The sequence below is a fragment of the Hoplias malabaricus genome, unplaced genomic scaffold (genome assembly GCF_029633855.1).
Source record: "Hoplias malabaricus isolate fHopMal1 unplaced genomic scaffold, fHopMal1.hap1 scaffold_113, whole genome shotgun sequence".
Classification (NCBI taxonomy): domain Eukaryota; kingdom Metazoa; phylum Chordata; class Actinopteri; order Characiformes; family Erythrinidae; genus Hoplias; species Hoplias malabaricus.
Window position 1 is genome coordinate 25,793 of NW_027100815.1, and position 17,597 is coordinate 43,389.

General features: G+C 46.8%; 42 non-coding genes across 42 annotated transcripts; all 42 read right to left on the reverse strand.

Annotated features, from left to right (window-relative positions):
• Positions 1-19: 19 nt before the first annotated feature.
• Positions 20-210, reverse strand: LOC136681396 (U2 spliceosomal RNA). The gene has a single exon (XR_010797797.1). It is a non-coding gene; the product is annotated as a U2 spliceosomal RNA (small nuclear RNA).
• Positions 211-445: 235 nt separating this feature from the next.
• On the reverse strand, positions 446-559 carry LOC136681559 (U5 spliceosomal RNA). Its single transcript, XR_010797951.1, has one exon. It is a non-coding gene; the product is annotated as a U5 spliceosomal RNA (small nuclear RNA).
• A 306-nt stretch (positions 560-865) lies between these two features.
• LOC136681513 (U2 spliceosomal RNA) lies at positions 866-1,056 on the reverse strand. Its single transcript, XR_010797908.1, has one exon. It is a non-coding gene; the product is annotated as a U2 spliceosomal RNA (small nuclear RNA).
• Positions 1,057-1,291: 235 nt separating this feature from the next.
• Positions 1,292-1,405, reverse strand: LOC136681560 (U5 spliceosomal RNA). The gene has a single exon (XR_010797952.1). It is a non-coding gene; the product is annotated as a U5 spliceosomal RNA (small nuclear RNA).
• Positions 1,406-1,710: 305 nt separating this feature from the next.
• LOC136681694 (U2 spliceosomal RNA) lies at positions 1,711-1,901 on the reverse strand. Its single transcript, XR_010798080.1, has one exon. It is a non-coding gene; the product is annotated as a U2 spliceosomal RNA (small nuclear RNA).
• Positions 1,902-2,136: 235 nt separating this feature from the next.
• Positions 2,137-2,250, reverse strand: LOC136681561 (U5 spliceosomal RNA). The gene has a single exon (XR_010797953.1). It is a non-coding gene; the product is annotated as a U5 spliceosomal RNA (small nuclear RNA).
• A 304-nt stretch (positions 2,251-2,554) lies between these two features.
• On the reverse strand, positions 2,555-2,745 carry LOC136681706 (U2 spliceosomal RNA). The gene has a single exon (XR_010798091.1). It is a non-coding gene; the product is annotated as a U2 spliceosomal RNA (small nuclear RNA).
• Positions 2,746-2,980: 235 nt separating this feature from the next.
• Positions 2,981-3,094, reverse strand: LOC136681562 (U5 spliceosomal RNA). Its single transcript, XR_010797954.1, has one exon. It is a non-coding gene; the product is annotated as a U5 spliceosomal RNA (small nuclear RNA).
• Positions 3,095-3,400: 306 nt separating this feature from the next.
• LOC136681403 (U2 spliceosomal RNA) lies at positions 3,401-3,591 on the reverse strand. The gene has a single exon (XR_010797803.1). It is a non-coding gene; the product is annotated as a U2 spliceosomal RNA (small nuclear RNA).
• A 235-nt stretch (positions 3,592-3,826) lies between these two features.
• On the reverse strand, positions 3,827-3,940 carry LOC136681563 (U5 spliceosomal RNA). The gene has a single exon (XR_010797955.1). It is a non-coding gene; the product is annotated as a U5 spliceosomal RNA (small nuclear RNA).
• Positions 3,941-4,245: 305 nt separating this feature from the next.
• On the reverse strand, positions 4,246-4,436 carry LOC136681414 (U2 spliceosomal RNA). Its single transcript, XR_010797814.1, has one exon. It is a non-coding gene; the product is annotated as a U2 spliceosomal RNA (small nuclear RNA).
• A 235-nt stretch (positions 4,437-4,671) lies between these two features.
• Positions 4,672-4,785, reverse strand: LOC136681564 (U5 spliceosomal RNA). Its single transcript, XR_010797956.1, has one exon. It is a non-coding gene; the product is annotated as a U5 spliceosomal RNA (small nuclear RNA).
• Positions 4,786-5,091: 306 nt separating this feature from the next.
• LOC136681426 (U2 spliceosomal RNA) lies at positions 5,092-5,282 on the reverse strand. Its single transcript, XR_010797825.1, has one exon. It is a non-coding gene; the product is annotated as a U2 spliceosomal RNA (small nuclear RNA).
• A 235-nt stretch (positions 5,283-5,517) lies between these two features.
• LOC136681566 (U5 spliceosomal RNA) lies at positions 5,518-5,631 on the reverse strand. The gene has a single exon (XR_010797958.1). It is a non-coding gene; the product is annotated as a U5 spliceosomal RNA (small nuclear RNA).
• A 305-nt stretch (positions 5,632-5,936) lies between these two features.
• LOC136681438 (U2 spliceosomal RNA) lies at positions 5,937-6,127 on the reverse strand. The gene has a single exon (XR_010797836.1). It is a non-coding gene; the product is annotated as a U2 spliceosomal RNA (small nuclear RNA).
• Positions 6,128-6,362: 235 nt separating this feature from the next.
• On the reverse strand, positions 6,363-6,476 carry LOC136681567 (U5 spliceosomal RNA). Its single transcript, XR_010797959.1, has one exon. It is a non-coding gene; the product is annotated as a U5 spliceosomal RNA (small nuclear RNA).
• A 306-nt stretch (positions 6,477-6,782) lies between these two features.
• Positions 6,783-6,973, reverse strand: LOC136681449 (U2 spliceosomal RNA). Its single transcript, XR_010797847.1, has one exon. It is a non-coding gene; the product is annotated as a U2 spliceosomal RNA (small nuclear RNA).
• A 235-nt stretch (positions 6,974-7,208) lies between these two features.
• Positions 7,209-7,322, reverse strand: LOC136681568 (U5 spliceosomal RNA). Its single transcript, XR_010797960.1, has one exon. It is a non-coding gene; the product is annotated as a U5 spliceosomal RNA (small nuclear RNA).
• Positions 7,323-7,627: 305 nt separating this feature from the next.
• LOC136681461 (U2 spliceosomal RNA) lies at positions 7,628-7,818 on the reverse strand. The gene has a single exon (XR_010797858.1). It is a non-coding gene; the product is annotated as a U2 spliceosomal RNA (small nuclear RNA).
• A 235-nt stretch (positions 7,819-8,053) lies between these two features.
• Positions 8,054-8,167, reverse strand: LOC136681569 (U5 spliceosomal RNA). Its single transcript, XR_010797961.1, has one exon. It is a non-coding gene; the product is annotated as a U5 spliceosomal RNA (small nuclear RNA).
• A 305-nt stretch (positions 8,168-8,472) lies between these two features.
• Positions 8,473-8,663, reverse strand: LOC136681473 (U2 spliceosomal RNA). The gene has a single exon (XR_010797870.1). It is a non-coding gene; the product is annotated as a U2 spliceosomal RNA (small nuclear RNA).
• Positions 8,664-8,898: 235 nt separating this feature from the next.
• LOC136681570 (U5 spliceosomal RNA) lies at positions 8,899-9,012 on the reverse strand. Its single transcript, XR_010797962.1, has one exon. It is a non-coding gene; the product is annotated as a U5 spliceosomal RNA (small nuclear RNA).
• Positions 9,013-9,317: 305 nt separating this feature from the next.
• LOC136681484 (U2 spliceosomal RNA) lies at positions 9,318-9,508 on the reverse strand. Its single transcript, XR_010797881.1, has one exon. It is a non-coding gene; the product is annotated as a U2 spliceosomal RNA (small nuclear RNA).
• Positions 9,509-9,743: 235 nt separating this feature from the next.
• On the reverse strand, positions 9,744-9,857 carry LOC136681571 (U5 spliceosomal RNA). The gene has a single exon (XR_010797963.1). It is a non-coding gene; the product is annotated as a U5 spliceosomal RNA (small nuclear RNA).
• Positions 9,858-10,163: 306 nt separating this feature from the next.
• LOC136681496 (U2 spliceosomal RNA) lies at positions 10,164-10,354 on the reverse strand. Its single transcript, XR_010797892.1, has one exon. It is a non-coding gene; the product is annotated as a U2 spliceosomal RNA (small nuclear RNA).
• A 235-nt stretch (positions 10,355-10,589) lies between these two features.
• On the reverse strand, positions 10,590-10,703 carry LOC136681572 (U5 spliceosomal RNA). The gene has a single exon (XR_010797964.1). It is a non-coding gene; the product is annotated as a U5 spliceosomal RNA (small nuclear RNA).
• Positions 10,704-11,008: 305 nt separating this feature from the next.
• On the reverse strand, positions 11,009-11,199 carry LOC136681501 (U2 spliceosomal RNA). The gene has a single exon (XR_010797897.1). It is a non-coding gene; the product is annotated as a U2 spliceosomal RNA (small nuclear RNA).
• A 235-nt stretch (positions 11,200-11,434) lies between these two features.
• Positions 11,435-11,548, reverse strand: LOC136681573 (U5 spliceosomal RNA). The gene has a single exon (XR_010797965.1). It is a non-coding gene; the product is annotated as a U5 spliceosomal RNA (small nuclear RNA).
• Positions 11,549-11,854: 306 nt separating this feature from the next.
• On the reverse strand, positions 11,855-12,045 carry LOC136681507 (U2 spliceosomal RNA). Its single transcript, XR_010797903.1, has one exon. It is a non-coding gene; the product is annotated as a U2 spliceosomal RNA (small nuclear RNA).
• A 235-nt stretch (positions 12,046-12,280) lies between these two features.
• On the reverse strand, positions 12,281-12,394 carry LOC136681574 (U5 spliceosomal RNA). The gene has a single exon (XR_010797966.1). It is a non-coding gene; the product is annotated as a U5 spliceosomal RNA (small nuclear RNA).
• A 305-nt stretch (positions 12,395-12,699) lies between these two features.
• On the reverse strand, positions 12,700-12,890 carry LOC136681502 (U2 spliceosomal RNA). The gene has a single exon (XR_010797898.1). It is a non-coding gene; the product is annotated as a U2 spliceosomal RNA (small nuclear RNA).
• Positions 12,891-13,125: 235 nt separating this feature from the next.
• Positions 13,126-13,239, reverse strand: LOC136681575 (U5 spliceosomal RNA). Its single transcript, XR_010797967.1, has one exon. It is a non-coding gene; the product is annotated as a U5 spliceosomal RNA (small nuclear RNA).
• A 305-nt stretch (positions 13,240-13,544) lies between these two features.
• Positions 13,545-13,735, reverse strand: LOC136681519 (U2 spliceosomal RNA). The gene has a single exon (XR_010797913.1). It is a non-coding gene; the product is annotated as a U2 spliceosomal RNA (small nuclear RNA).
• Positions 13,736-13,970: 235 nt separating this feature from the next.
• Positions 13,971-14,084, reverse strand: LOC136681577 (U5 spliceosomal RNA). Its single transcript, XR_010797969.1, has one exon. It is a non-coding gene; the product is annotated as a U5 spliceosomal RNA (small nuclear RNA).
• A 305-nt stretch (positions 14,085-14,389) lies between these two features.
• LOC136681503 (U2 spliceosomal RNA) lies at positions 14,390-14,580 on the reverse strand. Its single transcript, XR_010797899.1, has one exon. It is a non-coding gene; the product is annotated as a U2 spliceosomal RNA (small nuclear RNA).
• Positions 14,581-14,815: 235 nt separating this feature from the next.
• Positions 14,816-14,929, reverse strand: LOC136681578 (U5 spliceosomal RNA). The gene has a single exon (XR_010797970.1). It is a non-coding gene; the product is annotated as a U5 spliceosomal RNA (small nuclear RNA).
• Positions 14,930-15,235: 306 nt separating this feature from the next.
• On the reverse strand, positions 15,236-15,426 carry LOC136681531 (U2 spliceosomal RNA). The gene has a single exon (XR_010797924.1). It is a non-coding gene; the product is annotated as a U2 spliceosomal RNA (small nuclear RNA).
• A 235-nt stretch (positions 15,427-15,661) lies between these two features.
• LOC136681579 (U5 spliceosomal RNA) lies at positions 15,662-15,775 on the reverse strand. The gene has a single exon (XR_010797971.1). It is a non-coding gene; the product is annotated as a U5 spliceosomal RNA (small nuclear RNA).
• Positions 15,776-16,081: 306 nt separating this feature from the next.
• Positions 16,082-16,272, reverse strand: LOC136681510 (U2 spliceosomal RNA). The gene has a single exon (XR_010797906.1). It is a non-coding gene; the product is annotated as a U2 spliceosomal RNA (small nuclear RNA).
• A 235-nt stretch (positions 16,273-16,507) lies between these two features.
• On the reverse strand, positions 16,508-16,621 carry LOC136681580 (U5 spliceosomal RNA). The gene has a single exon (XR_010797972.1). It is a non-coding gene; the product is annotated as a U5 spliceosomal RNA (small nuclear RNA).
• Positions 16,622-16,927: 306 nt separating this feature from the next.
• On the reverse strand, positions 16,928-17,118 carry LOC136681542 (U2 spliceosomal RNA). Its single transcript, XR_010797935.1, has one exon. It is a non-coding gene; the product is annotated as a U2 spliceosomal RNA (small nuclear RNA).
• Positions 17,119-17,353: 235 nt separating this feature from the next.
• LOC136681581 (U5 spliceosomal RNA) lies at positions 17,354-17,467 on the reverse strand. The gene has a single exon (XR_010797973.1). It is a non-coding gene; the product is annotated as a U5 spliceosomal RNA (small nuclear RNA).
• Positions 17,468-17,597: the final 130 nt, after the last annotated feature.

A 17,597-nucleotide genomic window follows, 5' to 3' on the forward strand; every position in this document is an offset into this window, starting at 1 on the left:
CTGACTTTTAACCAGTTTAATGAGGTGCACCGTTCCCAGAAGTACTGCAATACCGGGTCGATGCGTGGAGCGGACGGAGCAAGCCCCTCTTCCGTCTCCCTGCTCAAAAAATCAATTTAATATGTAGTCCTCGTATAGAGGACGTATCAGATATTAAACTGATAAGAACAGATACTACACTTGATCTTAGCCAAAAGGCCGAGAAGCGATAACCGGAAAGGCCCGGCCGGCCCGGAGCACCCTGCCGCAAACCAGCAACTACTGGAGGGTATTTAAACCTGGTCGTCAGACCTTGACCCCTCCCACTCAGACACCACCACCACACCGGAGGCTCCTCCCACCAAGAACTGCAAACAGAAGCTAAGAGCTGCTGCTACAGGAACTTGTGGCAAGGCGTGCTCCAAAGACGGCTGTCGCTCTGTCATTATACAGGAAGAAAATGTGTAGCTCTGCAGCAACAGAGCCTTCAAAAATACACAAAACTCGTCAACGTTCCCCTCCACGGAAATCTTTAGTAAAAGGCGAAAGATTTGTACGTGACTGAAGAGAAACCCGAGATATGACGGCTAACGGCAGGCCTTCCGCTCCTCTGCTGGAGGTCTAAGACTCTTGCGGAGGGTGCAGACTGAACAAAGGTCAGGGTGGGATAATCTGTGCATAAATTAACACGCCAATTAGAGGTCAACACAGACGAGAAAAACATGAGATCATAGATTTGTATTTAAAAAAAAAAAAAAAAAAAAAAAAGAAGAAAAATGGAGGGAAAACCATGAAACAGATTAAAAAGACAACAGCCCCGAGAAGGCAACATCATAAAGCCGTACCCATGTCCTAACTTATTTCTTTCTGACTTTTAACCAGTTTAATGAGGTGCACCGTTCCCAGAAGTACTGCAATACCGGGTCGATGCGTGGAGCGGACGGAGCAAGCCCCTCTTCCGTCTCCCTGCTCAAAAAATCAATTTAATATGTAGTCCTCGTATAGAGGACGTATCAGATATTAAACTGATAAGAACAGATACTACACTTGATCTTAGCCAAAAGGCCGAGAAGCGATAACCGGAAAGGCCCGGCCGGCCCGGAGCACCCTGCCGCAAACCAGCAACTACTGGAGGGTATTTAAACCTGGTCGTCAGACCTTGACCCCTCCCACTCAGACACCACCACCACACCGGAGGCTCCTCCCACCAAGAACTGCAAACAGAAGCTAAGAGCTGCTGCTACAGGAACTTGTGGCAAGGCGTGCTCCAAAGACGGCTGTCGCTCTGTCATTATACAGGAAGAAAATGTGTAGCTCTGCAGCAACAGAGCCTTCAAAAATACACAAAACTCGTCAACGTTCCCCTCCACGGAAATCTTTAGTAAAAGGCGAAAGATTTGTACGTGACTGAAGAGAAACCCGAGATATGACGGCTAACGGCAGGCCTTCCGCTCCTCTGCTGGAGGTCTAAGACTCTTGCGGAGGGTGCAGACTGAACAAAGGTCAGGGTGGGATAATCTGTGCATAAATTAACACGCCAATTAGAGGTCAACACAGACGAGAAAAACATGAGATCATAGATTTGTATTTAAAAAAAAAAAAAAAAAAAAAAAGAAGAAAAATGGAGGGAAAACCATGAAACAGATTAAAAAGACAACAGCCTCGAGAAGGCAACATCATAAAGCCGTACCCATGTCCTAACTTATTTCTTTCTGACTTTTAACCAGTTTAAGGAGGTGCACCGTTCCCAGAAGTACTGCAATACCGGGTCGATGCGTGGAGCGGACGGAGCAAGCCCCTCTTCCGTCTCCCTGCTCAAAAAATCAATTTAATATGTAGTCCTCGTATAGAGGACGTATCAGATATTAAACTGATAAGAACAGATACTACACTTGATCTTAGCCAAAAGGCCGAGAAGCGATAACCGGAAAGGCCCGGCCGGCCCGGAGCACCCTGCCGCAAACCAGCAACTACTGGAGGGTATTTAAACCTGGTCGTCAGACCTTGACCCCTCCCACTCAGACACCACCACCACACCGGAGGCTCCTCCCACCAAGAACTGCAAACAGAAGCTAAGAGCTGCTGCTACAGGAACTTGTGGCAAGGCGTGCTCCAAAGACGGCTGTCGCTCTGTCATTATACAGGAAGAAAATGTGTAGCTCTGCAGCAACAGAGCCTTCAAAAATACACAAAACTCGTCAACGTTCCCCTCCACGGAAATCTTTAGTAAAAGGCGAAAGATTTGTACGTGACTGAAGAGAAACCCGAGATATGACGGCTAACGGCAGGCCTTCCGCTCCTCTGCTGGAGGTCTAAGACTCTTGCGGAGGGTGCAGACTGAACAAAGGTCAGGGTGGGATAATCTGTGCATAAATTAACACGCCAATTAGAGGTCAACACAGACGAGAAAAACATGAGATCATAGATTTGTATTTAAAAAAAAAAAAAAAAAAAAAAGAAGAAAAATGGAGGGAAAACCATGAAACAGATTAAAAAGAGAACAGCCTCGAGAAGGCAACATCATAAAGCCGTACCCATGTCCTAACTTATTTCTTTCTGACTTTTAACCAGTTTAAGGAGGTGCACCGTTCCCAGAAGTACTGCAATACCGGGTCGATGCGTGGAGCGGACGGAGCAAGCCCCTCTTCCGTCTCCCTGCTCAAAAAATCAATTTAATATGTAGTCCTCGTATAGAGGACGTATCAGATATTAAACTGATAAGAACAGATACTACACTTGATCTTAGCCAAAAGGCCGAGAAGCGATAACCGGAAAGGCCCGGCCGGCCCGGAGCACCCTGCCGCAAACCAGCAACTACTGGAGGGTATTTAAACCTGGTCGTCAGACCTTGACCCCTCCCACTCAGACACCACCACCACACCGGAGGCTCCTCCCACCAAGAACTGCAAACAGAAGCTAAGAGCTGCTGCTACAGGAACTTGTGGCAAGGCGTGCTCCAAAGACGGCTGTCGCTCTGTCATTATACAGGAAGAAAATGTGTAGCTCTGCAGCAACAGAGCCTTCAAAAATACACAAAACTCGTCAACGTTCCCCTCCACGGAAATCTTTAGTAAAAGGCGAAAGATTTGTACGTGACTGAAGAGAAACCCGAGATATGACGGCTAACGGCAGGCCTTCCGCTCCTCTGCTGGAGGTCTAAGACTCTTGCGGAGGGTGCAGACTGAACAAAGGTCAGGGTGGGATAATCTGTGCATAAATTAACACGCCAATTAGAGGTCAACACAGACGAGAAAAACATGAGATCATAGATTTGTATTTAAAAAAAAAAAAAAAAAAAAAAAAGAAGAAAAATGGAGGGAAAACCATGAAACAGATTAAAAAGAGAACAGCCTCGAGAAGGCAACATCATAAAGCCGTACCCATGTCCTAACTTATTTCTTTCTGACTTTTAACCAGTTTAAGGAGGTGCACCGTTCCCAGAAGTACTGCAATACCGGGTCGATGCGTGGAGCGGACGGAGCAAGCCCCTCTTCCGTCTCCCTGCTCAAAAAATCAATTTAATATGTAGTCCTCGTATAGAGGACGTATCAGATATTAAACTGATAAGAACAGATACTACACTTGATCTTAGCCAAAAGGCCGAGAAGCGATAACCGGAAAGGCCCGGCCGGCCCGGAGCACCCTGCCGCAAACCAGCAACTACTGGAGGGTATTTAAACCTGGTCGTCAGACCTTGACCCCTCCCACTCAGACACCACCACCACACCGGAGGCTCCTCCCACCAAGAACTGCAAACAGAAGCTAAGAGCTGCTGCTACAGGAACTTGTGGCAAGGCGTGCTCCAAAGACGGCTGTCGCTCTGTCATTATACAGGAAGAAAATGTGTAGCTCTGCAGCAACAGAGCCTTCAAAAATACACAAAACTCGTCAACGTTCCCCTCCACGGAAATCTTTAGTAAAAGGCGAAAGATTTGTACGTGACTGAAGAGAAACCCGAGATATGACGGCTAACGGCAGGCCTTCCGCTCCTCTGCTGGAGGTCTAAGACTCTTGCGGAGGGTGCAGACTGAACAAAGGGCAGGGTGGGATAATCTGTGCATAAATTAACACGCCAATTAGAGGTCAACACAGACGAGAAAAACATGAGATCATAGATTTGTATTTAAAAAAAAAAAAAAAAAAAAAAAGAAGAAAAATGGAGGGAAAACCATGAAACAGATTAAAAAGAGAACAGCCTCGAGAAGGCAACATCATAAAGCCGTACCCATGTCCTAACTTATTTCTTTCTGACTTTTAACCAGTTTAAGGAGGTGCACCGTTCCCAGAAGTACTGCAATACCGGGTCGATGCGTGGAGCGGACGGAGCAAGCCCCTCTTCCGTCTCCCTGCTCAAAAAATCAATTTAATATGTAGTCCTCGTATAGAGGACGTATCAGATATTAAACTGATAAGAACAGATACTACACTTGATCTTAGCCAAAAGGCCGAGAAGCGATAACCGGAAAGGCCCGGCCGGCCCGGAGCACCCTGCCGCAAACCAGCAACTACTGGAGGGTATTTAAACCTGGTCGTCAGACCTTGACCCCTCCCACTCAGACACCACCACCACACCGGAGGCTCCTCCCACCAAGAACTGCAAACAGAAGCTAAGAGCTGCTGCTACAGGAACTTGTGGCAAGGCGTGCTCCAAAGACGGCTGTCGCTCTGTCATTATACAGGAAGAAAATGTGTAGCTCTGCAGCAACAGAGCCTTCAAAAATACACAAAACTCGTCAACGTTCCCCTCCACGGAAATCTTTAGTAAAAGGCGAAAGATTTGTACGTGACTGAAGAGAAACCCGAGATATGACGGCTAACGGCAGGCCTTCCGCTCCTCTGCTGGAGGTCTAAGACTCTTGCGGAGGGTGCAGACTGAACAAAGGTCAGGGTGGGATAATCTGTGCATAAATTAACACGCCAATTAGAGGTCAACACAGACGAGAAAAACATGAGATCATAGATTTGTATTTAAAAAAAAAAAAAAAAAAAAAAAAGAAGAAAAATGGAGGGAAAACCATGAAACAGATTAAAAAGACAACAGCCTCGAGAAGGCAACATCATAAAGCCGTACCCATGTCCTAACTTATTTCTTTCTGACTTTTAACCAGTTTAAGGAGGTGCACCGTTCCCAGAAGTACTGCAATACCGGGTCGATGCGTGGAGCGGACGGAGCAAGCCCCTCTTCCGTCTCCCTGCTCAAAAAATCAATTTAATATGTAGTCCTCGTATAGAGGACGTATCAGATATTAAACTGATAAGAACAGATACTACACTTGATCTTAGCCAAAAGGCCGAGAAGCGATAACCGGAAAGGCCCGGCCGGCCCGGAGCACCCTGCCGCAAACCAGCAACTACTGGAGGGTATTTAAACCTGGTCGTCAGACCTTGACCCCTCCCACTCAGACACCACCACCACACCGGAGGCTCCTCCCACCAAGAACTGCAAACAGAAGCTAAGAGCTGCTGCTACAGGAACTTGTGGCAAGGCGTGCTCCAAAGACGGCTGTCGCTCTGTCATTATACAGGAAGAAAATGTGTAGCTCTGCAGCAACAGAGCCTTCAAAAATACACAAAACTCGTCAACGTTCCCCTCCACGGAAATCTTTAGTAAAAGGCGAAAGATTTGTACGTGACTGAAGAGAAACCCGAGATATGACGGCTAACGGCAGGCCTTCCGCTCCTCTGCTGGAGGTCTAAGACTCTTGCGGAGGGTGCAGACTGAACAAAGGGCAGGGTGGGATAATCTGTGCATAAATTAACACGCCAATTAGAGGTCAACACAGACGAGAAAAACATGAGATCATAGATTTGTATTTAAAAAAAAAAAAAAAAAAAAAAAGAAGAAAAATGGAGGGAAAACCATGAAACAGATTAAAAAGAGAACAGCCTCGAGAAGGCAACATCATAAAGCCGTACCCATGTCCTAACTTATTTCTTTCTGACTTTTAACCAGTTTAAGGAGGTGCACCGTTCCCAGAAGTACTGCAATACCGGGTCGATGCGTGGAGCGGACGGAGCAAGCCCCTCTTCCGTCTCCCTGCTCAAAAAATCAATTTAATATGTAGTCCTCGTATAGAGGACGTATCAGATATTAAACTGATAAGAACAGATACTACACTTGATCTTAGCCAAAAGGCCGAGAAGCGATAACCGGAAAGGCCCGGCCGGCCCGGAGCACCCTGCCGCAAACCAGCAACTACTGGAGGGTATTTAAACCTGGTCGTCAGACCTTGACCCCTCCCACTCAGACACCACCACCACACCGGAGGCTCCTCCCACCAAGAACTGCAAACAGAAGCTAAGAGCTGCTGCTACAGGAACTTGTGGCAAGGCGTGCTCCAAAGACGGCTGTCGCTCTGTCATTATACAGGAAGAAAATGTGTAGCTCTGCAGCAACAGAGCCTTCAAAAATACACAAAACTCGTCAACGTTCCCCTCCACGGAAATCTTTAGTAAAAGGCGAAAGATTTGTACGTGACTGAAGAGAAACCCGAGATATGACGGCTAACGGCAGGCCTTCCGCTCCTCTGCTGGAGGTCTAAGACTCTTGCGGAGGGTGCAGACTGAACAAAGGTCAGGGTGGGATAATCTGTGCATAAATTAACACGCCAATTAGAGGTCAACACAGACGAGAAAAACATGAGATCATAGATTTGTATTTAAAAAAAAAAAAAAAAAAAAAAAAGAAGAAAAATGGAGGGAAAACCATGAAACAGATTAAAAAGACAACAGCCTCGAGAAGGCAACATCATAAAGCCGTACCCATGTCCTAACTTATTTCTTTCTGACTTTTAACCAGTTTAAGGAGGTGCACCGTTCCCAGAAGTACTGCAATACCGGGTCGATGCGTGGAGCGGACGGAGCAAGCCCCTCTTCCGTCTCCCTGCTCAAAAAATCAATTTAATATGTAGTCCTCGTATAGAGGACGTATCAGATATTAAACTGATAAGAACAGATACTACACTTGATCTTAGCCAAAAGGCCGAGAAGCGATAACCGGAAAGGCCCGGCCGGCCCGGAGCACCCTGCCGCAAACCAGCAACTACTGGAGGGTATTTAAACCTGGTCGTCAGACCTTGACCCCTCCCACTCAGACACCACCACCACACCGGAGGCTCCTCCCACCAAGAACTGCAAACAGAAGCTAAGAGCTGCTGCTACAGGAACTTGTGGCAAGGCGTGCTCCAAAGACGGCTGTCGCTCTGTCATTATACAGGAAGAAAATGTGTAGCTCTGCAGCAACAGAGCCTTCAAAAATACACAAAACTCGTCAACGTTCCCCTCCACGGAAATCTTTAGTAAAAGGCGAAAGATTTGTACGTGACTGAAGAGAAACCCGAGATATGACGGCTAACGGCAGGCCTTCCGCTCCTCTGCTGGAGGTCTAAGACTCTTGCGGAGGGTGCAGACTGAACAAAGGGCAGGGTGGGATAATCTGTGCATAAATTAACACGCCAATTAGAGGTCAACACAGACGAGAAAAACATGAGATCATAGATTTGTATTTAAAAAAAAAAAAAAAAAAAAAAAGAAGAAAAATGGAGGGAAAACCATGAAACAGATTAAAAAGAGAACAGCCTCGAGAAGGCAACATCATAAAGCCGTACCCATGTCCTAACTTATTTCTTTCTGACTTTTAACCAGTTTAAGGAGGTGCACCGTTCCCAGAAGTACTGCAATACCGGGTCGATGCGTGGAGCGGACGGAGCAAGCCCCTCTTCCGTCTCCCTGCTCAAAAAATCAATTTAATATGTAGTCCTCGTATAGAGGACGTATCAGATATTAAACTGATAAGAACAGATACTACACTTGATCTTAGCCAAAAGGCCGAGAAGCGATAACCGGAAAGGCCCGGCCGGCCCGGAGCACCCTGCCGCAAACCAGCAACTACTGGAGGGTATTTAAACCTGGTCGTCAGACCTTGACCCCTCCCACTCAGACACCACCACCACACCGGAGGCTCCTCCCACCAAGAACTGCAAACAGAAGCTAAGAGCTGCTGCTACAGGAACTTGTGGCAAGGCGTGCTCCAAAGACGGCTGTCGCTCTGTCATTATACAGGAAGAAAATGTGTAGCTCTGCAGCAACAGAGCCTTCAAAAATACACAAAACTCGTCAACGTTCCCCTCCACGGAAATCTTTAGTAAAAGGCGAAAGATTTGTACGTGACTGAAGAGAAACCCGAGATATGACGGCTAACGGCAGGCCTTCCGCTCCTCTGCTGGAGGTCTAAGACTCTTGCGGAGGGTGCAGACTGAACAAAGGTCAGGGTGGGATAATCTGTGCATAAATTAACACGCCAATTAGAGGTCAACACAGACGAGAAAAACATGAGATCATAGATTTGTATTTAAAAAAAAAAAAAAAAAAAAAAAGAAGAAAAATGGAGGGAAAACCATGAAACAGATTAAAAAGAGAACAGCCTCGAGAAGGCAACATCATAAAGCCGTACCCATGTCCTAACTTATTTCTTTCTGACTTTTAACCAGTTTAAGGAGGTGCACCGTTCCCAGAAGTACTGCAATACCGGGTCGATGCGTGGAGCGGACGGAGCAAGCCCCTCTTCCGTCTCCCTGCTCAAAAAATCAATTTAATATGTAGTCCTCGTATAGAGGACGTATCAGATATTAAACTGATAAGAACAGATACTACACTTGATCTTAGCCAAAAGGCCGAGAAGCGATAACCGGAAAGGCCCGGCCGGCCCGGAGCACCCTGCCGCAAACCAGCAACTACTGGAGGGTATTTAAACCTGGTCGTCAGACCTTGACCCCTCCCACTCAGACACCACCACCACACCGGAGGCTCCTCCCACCAAGAACTGCAAACAGAAGCTAAGAGCTGCTGCTACAGGAACTTGTGGCAAGGCGTGCTCCAAAGACGGCTGTCGCTCTGTCATTATACAGGAAGAAAATGTGTAGCTCTGCAGCAACAGAGCCTTCAAAAATACACAAAACTCGTCAACGTTCCCCTCCACGGAAATCTTTAGTAAAAGGCGAAAGATTTGTACGTGACTGAAGAGAAACCCGAGATATGACGGCTAACGGCAGGCCTTCCGCTCCTCTGCTGGAGGTCTAAGACTCTTGCGGAGGGTGCAGACTGAACAAAGGTCAGGGTGGGATAATCTGTGCATAAATTAACACGCCAATTAGAGGTCAACACAGACGAGAAAAACATGAGATCATAGATTTGTATTTAAAAAAAAAAAAAAAAAAAAAAAGAAGAAAAATGGAGGGAAAACCATGAAACAGATTAAAAAGACAACAGCCTCGAGAAGGCAACATCATAAAGCCGTACCCATGTCCTAACTTATTTCTTTCTGACTTTTAACCAGTTTAAGGAGGTGCACCGTTCCCAGAAGTACTGCAATACCGGGTCGATGCGTGGAGCGGACGGAGCAAGCCCCTCTTCCGTCTCCCTGCTCAAAAAATCAATTTAATATGTAGTCCTCGTATAGAGGACGTATCAGATATTAAACTGATAAGAACAGATACTACACTTGATCTTAGCCAAAAGGCCGAGAAGCGATAACCGGAAAGGCCCGGCCGGCCCGGAGCACCCTGCCGCAAACCAGCAACTACTGGAGGGTATTTAAACCTGGTCGTCAGACCTTGACCCCTCCCACTCAGACACCACCACCACACCGGAGGCTCCTCCCACCAAGAACTGCAAACAGAAGCTAAGAGCTGCTGCTACAGGAACTTGTGGCAAGGCGTGCTCCAAAGACGGCTGTCGCTCTGTCATTATACAGGAAGAAAATGTGTAGCTCTGCAGCAACAGAGCCTTCAAAAATACACAAAACTCGTCAACGTTCCCCTCCACGGAAATCTTTAGTAAAAGGCGAAAGATTTGTACGTGACTGAAGAGAAACCCGAGATATGACGGCTAACGGCAGGCCTTCCGCTCCTCTGCTGGAGGTCTAAGACTCTTGCGGAGGGTGCAGACTGAACAAAGGTCAGGGTGGGATAATCTGTGCATAAATTAACACGCCAATTAGAGGTCAACACAGACGAGAAAAACATGAGATCATAGATTTGTATTTAAAAAAAAAAAAAAAAAAAAAAAAGAAGAAAAATGGAGGGAAAACCATGAAACAGATTAAAAAGACAACAGCCTCGAGAAGGCAACATCATAAAGCCGTACCCATGTCCTAACTTATTTCTTTCTGACTTTTAACCAGTTTAAGGAGGTGCACCGTTCCCAGAAGTACTGCAATACCGGGTCGATGCGTGGAGCGGACGGAGCAAGCCCCTCTTCCGTCTCCCTGCTCAAAAAATCAATTTAATATGTAGTCCTCGTATAGAGGACGTATCAGATATTAAACTGATAAGAACAGATACTACACTTGATCTTAGCCAAAAGGCCGAGAAGCGATAACCGGAAAGGCCCGGCCGGCCCGGAGCACCCTGCCGCAAACCAGCAACTACTGGAGGGTATTTAAACCTGGTCGTCAGACCTTGACCCCTCCCACTCAGACACCACCACCACACCGGAGGCTCCTCCCACCAAGAACTGCAAACAGAAGCTAAGAGCTGCTGCTACAGGAACTTGTGGCAAGGCGTGCTCCAAAGACGGCTGTCGCTCTGTCATTATACAGGAAGAAAATGTGTAGCTCTGCAGCAACAGAGCCTTCAAAAATACACAAAACTCGTCAACGTTCCCCTCCACGGAAATCTTTAGTAAAAGGCGAAAGATTTGTACGTGACTGAAGAGAAACCCGAGATATGACGGCTAACGGCAGGCCTTCCGCTCCTCTGCTGGAGGTCTAAGACTCTTGCGGAGGGTGCAGACTGAACAAAGGGCAGGGTGGGATAATCTGTGCATAAATTAACACGCCAATTAGAGGTCAACACAGACGAGAAAAACATGAGATCATAGATTTGTATTTAAAAAAAAAAAAAAAAAAAAAAAGAAGAAAAATGGAGGGAAAACCATGAAACAGATTAAAAAGAGAACAGCCTCGAGAAGGCAACATCATAAAGCCGTACCCATGTCCTAACTTATTTCTTTCTGACTTTTAACCAGTTTAAGGAGGTGCACCGTTCCCAGAAGTACTGCAATACCGGGTCGATGCGTGGAGCGGACGGAGCAAGCCCCTCTTCCGTCTCCCTGCTCAAAAAATCAATTTAATATGTAGTCCTCGTATAGAGGACGGATCAGATATTAAACTGATAAGAACAGATACTACACTTGATCTTAGCCAAAAGGCCGAGAAGCGATAACCGGAAAGGCCCGGCCGGCCCGGAGCACCCTGCCGCAAACCAGCAACTACTGGAGGGTATTTAAACCTGGTCGTCAGACCTTGACCCCTCCCACTCAGACACCACCACCACACCGGAGGCTCCTCCCACCAAGAACTGCAAACAGAAGCTAAGAGCTGCTGCTACAGGAACTTGTGGCAAGGCGTGCTCCAAAGACGGCTGTCGCTCTGTCATTATACAGGAAGAAAATGTGTAGCTCTGCAGCAACAGAGCCTTCAAAAATACACAAAACTCGTCAACGTTCCCCTCCACGGAAATCTTTAGTAAAAGGCGAAAGATTTGTACGTGACTGAAGAGAAACCCGAGATATGACGGCTAACGGCAGGCCTTCCGCTCCTCTGCTGGAGGTCTAAGACTCTTGCGGAGGGTGCAGACTGAACAAAGGTCAGGGTGGGATAATCTGTGCATAAATTAACACGCCAATTAGAGGTCAACACAGACGAGAAAAACATGAGATCATAGATTTGTATTTAAAAAAAAAAAAAAAAAAAAAAAAGAAGAAAAATGGAGGGAAAACCATGAAACAGATTAAAAAGACAACAGCCTCGAGAAGGCAACATCATAAAGCCGTACCCATGTCCTAACTTATTTCTTTCTGACTTTTAACCAGTTTAAGGAGGTGCACCGTTCCCAGAAGTACTGCAATACCGGGTCGATGCGTGGAGCGGACGGAGCAAGCCCCTCTTCCGTCTCCCTGCTCAAAAAATCAATTTAATATGTAGTCCTCGTATAGAGGACGTATCAGATATTAAACTGATAAGAACAGATACTACACTTGATCTTAGCCAAAAGGCCGAGAAGCGATAACCGGAAAGGCCCGGCCGGCCCGGAGCACCCTGCCGCAAACCAGCAACTACTGGAGGGTATTTAAACCTGGTCGTCAGACCTTGACCCCTCCCACTCAGACACCACCACCACACCGGAGGCTCCTCCCACCAAGAACTGCAAACAGAAGCTAAGAGCTGCTGCTACAGGAACTTGTGGCAAGGCGTGCTCCAAAGACGGCTGTCGCTCTGTCATTATACAGGAAGAAAATGTGTAGCTCTGCAGCAACAGAGCCTTCAAAAATACACAAAACTCGTCAACGTTCCCCTCCACGGAAATCTTTAGTAAAAGGCGAAAGATTTGTACGTGACTGAAGAGAAACCCGAGATATGACGGCTAACGGCAGGCCTTCCGCTCCTCTGCTGGAGGTCTAAGACTCTTGCGGAGGGTGCAGACTGAACAAAGGGCAGGGTGGGATAATCTGTGCATAAATTAACACGCCAATTAGAGGTCAACACAGACGAGAAAAACATGAGATCATAGATTTGTATTTAAAAAAAAAAAAAAAAAAAAAAAGAAGAAAAATGGAGGGAAAACCATGAAACAGATTAAAAAGAGAACAGCCTCGAGAAGGCAACATCATAAAGCCGTACCCATGTCCTAACTTATTTCTTTCTGACTTTTAACCAGTTTAAGGAGGTGCACCGTTCCCAGAAGTACTGCAATACCGGGTCGATGCGTGGAGCGGACGGAGCAAGCCCCTCTTCCGTCTCCCTGCTCAAAAAATCAATTTAATATGTAGTCCTCGTATAGAGGACGGATCAGATATTAAACTGATAAGAACAGATACTACACTTGATCTTAGCCAAAAGGCCGAGAAGCGATAACCGGAAAGGCCCGGCCGGCCCGGAGCACCCTGCCGCAAACCAGCAACTACTGGAGGGTATTTAAACCTGGTCGTCAGACCTTGACCCCTCCCACTCAGACACCACCACCACACCGGAGGCTCCTCCCACCAAGAACTGCAAACAGAAGCTAAGAGCTGCTGCTACAGGAACTTGTGGCAAGGCGTGCTCCAAAGACGGCTGTCGCTCTGTCATTATACAGGAAGAAAATGTGTAGCTCTGCAGCAACAGAGCCTTCAAAAATACACAAAACTCGTCAACGTTCCCCTCCACGGAAATCTTTAGTAAAAGGCGAAAGATTTGTACGTGACTGAAGAGAAACCCGAGATATGACGGCTAACGGCAGGCCTTCCGCTCCTCTGCTGGAGGTCTAAGACTCTTGCGGAGGGTGCAGACTGAACAAAGGTCAGGGTGGGATAATCTGTGCATAAATTAACACGCCAATTAGAGGTCAACACAGACGAGAAAAACATGAGATCATAGATTTGTATTTAAAAAAAAAAAAAAAAAAAAAAAGAAGAAAAATGGAGGGAAAACCATGAAACAGATTAAAAAGACAACAGCCTCGAGAAGGCAACATCATAAAGCCGTACCCATGTCCTAACTTATTTCTTTCTGACTTTTAACCAGTTTAAGGAGGTGCACCGTTCCCAGAAGTACTGCAATACCGGGTCGATGCGTGGAGCGGACGGAGCAAGCCCCTCTTCCGTCTCCCTGCTCAAAAAATCAATTTAATATGTAGTCCTCGTATAGAGGACGTATCAGATATTAAACTGATAAGAACAGATACTACACTTGATCTTAGCCAAAAGGCCGAGAAGCGATAACCGGAAAGGCCCGGCCGGCCCGGAGCACCCTGCCGCAAACCAGCAACTACTGGAGGGTATTTAAACCTGGTCGTCAGACCTTGACCCCTCCCACTCAGACACCACCACCACACCGGAGGCTCCTCCCACCAAGAACTGCAAACAGAAGCTAAGAGCTGCTGCTACAGGAACTTGTGGCAAGGCGTGCTCCAAAGACGGCTGTCGCTCTGTCATTATACAGGAAGAAAATGTGTAGCTCTGCAGCAACAGAGCCTTCAAAAATACACAAAACTCGTCAACGTTCCCCTCCACGGAAATCTTTAGTAAAAGGCGAAAGATTTGTACGTGACTGAAGAGAAACCCGAGATATGACGGCTAACGGCAGGCCTTCCGCTCCTCTGCTGGAGGTCTAAGACTCTTGCGGAGGGTGCAGACTGAACAAAGGTCAGGGTGGGATAATCTGTGCATAAATTAACACGCCAATTAGAGGTCAACACAGACGAGAAAAACATGAGATCATAGATTTGTATTTAAAAAAAAAAAAAAAAAAAAAAAGAAGAAAAATGGAGGGAAAACCATGAAACAGATTAAAAAGAGAACAGCCTCGAGAAGGCAACATCATAAAGCCGTACCCATGTCCTAACTTATTTCTTTCTGACTTTTAACCAGTTTAAGGAGGTGCACCGTTCCCAGAAGTACTGCAATACCGGGTCGATGCGTGGAGCGGACGGAGCAAGCCCCTCTTCCGTCTCCCTGCTCAAAAAATCAATTTAATATGTAGTCCTCGTATAGAGGACGGATCAGATATTAAACTGATAAGAACAGATACTACACTTGATCTTAGCCAAAAGGCCGAGAAGCGATAACCGGAAAGGCCCGGCCGGCCCGGAGCACCCTGCCGCAAACCAGCAACTACTGGAGGGTATTTAAACCTGGTCGTCAGACCTTGACCCCTCCCACTCAGACACCACCACCACACCGGAGGCTCCTCCCACCAAGAACTGCAAACAGAAGCTAAGAGCTGCTGCTACAGGAACTTGTGGCAAGGCGTGCTCCAAAGACGGCTGTCGCTCTGTCATTATACAGGAAGAAAATGTGTAGCTCTGCAGCAACAGAGCCTTCAAAAATACACAAAACTCGTCAACGTTCCCCTCCACGGAAATCTTTAGTAAAAGGCGAAAGATTTGTACGTGACTGAAGAGAAACCCGAGATATGACGGCTAACGGCAGGCCTTCCGCTCCTCTGCTGGAGGTCTAAGACTCTTGCGGAGGGTGCAGACTGAACAAAGGTCAGGGTGGGATAATCTGTGCATAAATTAACACGCCAATTAGAGGTCAACACAGACGAGAAAAACATGAGATCATAGATTTGTATTTAAAAAAAAAAAAAAAAAAAAAAAAGAAGAAAAATGGAGGGAAAACCATGAAACAGATTAAAAAGAGAACAGCCTCGAGAAGGCAACATCATAAAGCCGTACCCATGTCCTAACTTATTTCTTTCTGACTTTTAACCAGTTTAAGGAGGTGCACCGTTCCCAGAAGTACTGCAATACCGGGTCGATGCGTGGAGCGGACGGAGCAAGCCCCTCTTCCGTCTCCCTGCTCAAAAAATCAATTTAATATGTAGTCCTCGTATAGAGGACGTATCAGATATTAAACTGATAAGAACAGATACTACACTTGATCTTAGCCAAAAGGCCGAGAAGCGATAACCGGAAAGGCCCGGCCGGCCCGGAGCACCCTGCCGCAAACCAGCAACTACTGGAGGGTATTTAAACCTGGTCGTCAGACCTTGACCCCTCCCACTCAGACACCACCACCACACCGGAGGCTCCTCCCACCAAGAACTGCAAACAGAAGCTAAGAGCTGCTGCTACAGGAACTTGTGGCAAGGCGTGCTCCAAAGACGGCTGTCGCTCTGTCATTATACAGGAAGAAAATGTGTAGCTCTGCAGCAACAGAGCCTTCAAAAATACACAAAACTCGTCAACGTTCCCCTCCACGGAAATCTTTAGTAAAAGGCGAAAGATTTGTACGTGACTGAAGAGAAACCCGAGATATGACGGCTAACGGCAGGCCTTCCGCTCCTCTGCTGGAGGTCTAAGACTCTTGCGGAGGGTGCAGACTGAACAAAGGTCAGGGTGGGATAATCTGTGCATAAATTAACACGCCAATTAGAGGTCAACACAGACGAGAAAAACATGAGATCATAGATTTGTATTTAAAAAAAAAAAAAAAAAAAAAAAAGAAGAAAAATGGAGGGAAAACCATGAAACAGATTAAAAAGAGAACAGCCTCGAGAAGGCAACATCATAAAGCCGTACCCATGTCCTAACTTATTTCTTTCTGACTTTTAACCAGTTTAAGGAGGTGCACCGTTCCCAGAAGTACTGCAATACCGGGTCGATGCGTGGAGCGGACGGAGCAAGCCCCTCTTCCGTCTCCCTGCTCAAAAAATCAATTTAATATGTAGTCCTCGTATAGAGGACGGATCAGATATTAAACTGATAAGAACAGATACTACGCTTGATCTTAGCCAAAAGGCCGAGAAGCGATAACCGGAAAGGCCCGGCCGGCCCGGAGCACCCTGCCGCAAACCAGCAACTACTGGAGGGTATTTAAACCTGGTCGTCAGACCTTGACCCCTCCCACTCAGACACCACCACCACACCGGAGGCTCCTCCCACCAAGAACTGCAAACAGAAGCTAAGAGCTGCTGCTACAGGAACTTGTGGCAAGGCGTGCTCCAAAGACGGCTGTCGCTCTGTCATTATACAGGAAGAAAATGTGTAGCTCTGCAGCAACAGAGCCTTCAAAAATACACAAAACTCGTCAACGTTCCCCTCCACGGAAATCTTTAGTAAAAGGCGAAAGATTTGTACGTGACTGAAGAGAAACCCGAGATATGACGGCTAACGGCAGGCCTTCCGCTCCTCTGCTGGAGGTCTAAGACTCTTGCGGAGGGTGCAGACTGAACAAAGGTCAGGGTGGGATAATCTGTGCATAAATTAACACGCCAATTAGAGGTCAACACAGACGAGAAAAACATGAGATCATAGATTTGTATTTAAAAAAAAAAAAAAAAAAAAAAAAGTAGAAAAATGGAGGGAAAACCATGAAACAGATTAAAAAGACAACAGCCTCGAGAAGGCAACATCATAAAGCCGTACCCATGTCCTAACTTATTTCTTTCTGACTTTTAACCAGTTTAAGGAGGTGCACCGTTCCCAGAAGTACTGCAATACCGGGTCGATGCGTGGAGCGGACGGAGCAAGCCCCTCTTCCGTCTCCCTGCTCAAAAAATCAATTTAATATGTAGTCCTCGTATAGAGGACGTATCAGATATTAAACTGATAAGAACAGATACTACACTTGATCTTAGCCAAAAGGCCGAGAAGCGATAACCGGAAAGGCCCGGCCGGCCCGGAGCACCCTGCCGCAAACCAGCAACTACTGGAGGGTATTTAAACCTGGTCGTCAGACCTTGACCCCTCCCACTCAGACACCACCACCACACCGGAGGCTCCTCCCACCAAGAACTGCAAACAGAAGCTAAGAGCTGCTGCTACAGGAACTTGTGGCAAGGCGTGCTCCAAAGACGGCTGTCGCTCTGTCATTATACAGGAAGAAAATGTGTAGCTCTGCAGCAACAGAGCCTTCAAAAATACACAAAACTCGTCAACGTTCCCCTCCACGGAAATCTTTAGTAAAAGGCGAAAGATTTGTACGTGACTGAAGAGAAACCCGAGATATGACGGCTAACGGCAGGCCTTCCGCTCCTCTGCTGGAGGTCTAAGACTCTTGCGGAGGGTGCAGACTGAACAAAGGTCAGGGTGGGATAATCTGTGCATAAATTAACACGCCAATTAGAGGTCAACACA